We start from the raw sequence: 869 nt of genomic DNA on the forward strand, positions 1-869 counted from the left end.
GTATGATTTATATGTTTGCCTTTGCAATTTGTCGTGTTATTGATTTTTTTTTGTCGTTGTTCTCATACCTTGTACTGTACAAACATTTTAGAAACATTGGGAAAGAGCATGCATATTTCGTGGTTTCAAAAATCAAATTCCAACCGTGCCTTTTTGATGCTAATAATCATGCTGACAGAGTAGACCAACTCGATCCCTTCGTAAACGGTCGCTCTTCAGACTTTAAAACAAACCAGACGATTCGGGCCCGGTGTCCCTTGGCCGCCTGGTACATCCTGTTAAGTGTCGGCGGCAAATAGTGCTCCGGGAGTGCATTATTGCATCGCCATAAGTCAACACAGAAATCACAATAAACAAACACCAACTGGCGATTAAAAATAGCCGGCCTGTTGTGTGGAGCTGTGTATACGAGCTGGGACGCCTATAACACTCCCAGACCCTCCTCTGCTGAGATCCCTTGGATTGCCATATTCAAAATTTCAAGAAATTCGCTACTGTTAACCTGTTAATGTTTCCATAAGTACTTTTTCATTATTTTTTTTACTGTTACTGCTTAAATAATATTTATGCAAATGTATTTGAAGAAATTCATCCGTGTAAGCAATACCAACAGGTCTGTTTCAGTCACACATGTAAACAATTTCTTAACATATAAGTATTAAGTGAATTGCGATGTTTCCTGCAGTGGCATTAATCATATGAATAAAAAGTCGCCATGGATACTATAGTCATCTAAACAGTCACGTGCTCTATATTTCAACCTCTTTCCCTGTCTATTTCTCTTGCCTTTATCATTATATCTCTTATCCCTCTCTCACCGCCTTTCCTTTTCCTCGGCCCTTTTTCTTTTCTGGCTCACTCTGGCTTTC

The 869-nt window shown here is 39.4% G+C and overlaps 1 protein-coding gene across 2 annotated transcripts in view; it reads right to left on the reverse strand.

Moving 5' to 3' along the window:
* LOC119585256 (transient receptor potential channel pyrexia-like) overlaps window positions 1-869 on the reverse strand; it is a 26,510-nt gene that overhangs the window by 8,885 nt on the left and 16,756 nt on the right. The window lies entirely within an intron of this gene.

The sequence above is a fragment of the Penaeus monodon genome, chromosome 19 (assembly GCF_015228065.2).
Source record: "Penaeus monodon isolate SGIC_2016 chromosome 19, NSTDA_Pmon_1, whole genome shotgun sequence".
Taxonomy (NCBI): Eukaryota; Metazoa; Arthropoda; class Malacostraca; order Decapoda; family Penaeidae; genus Penaeus; species Penaeus monodon.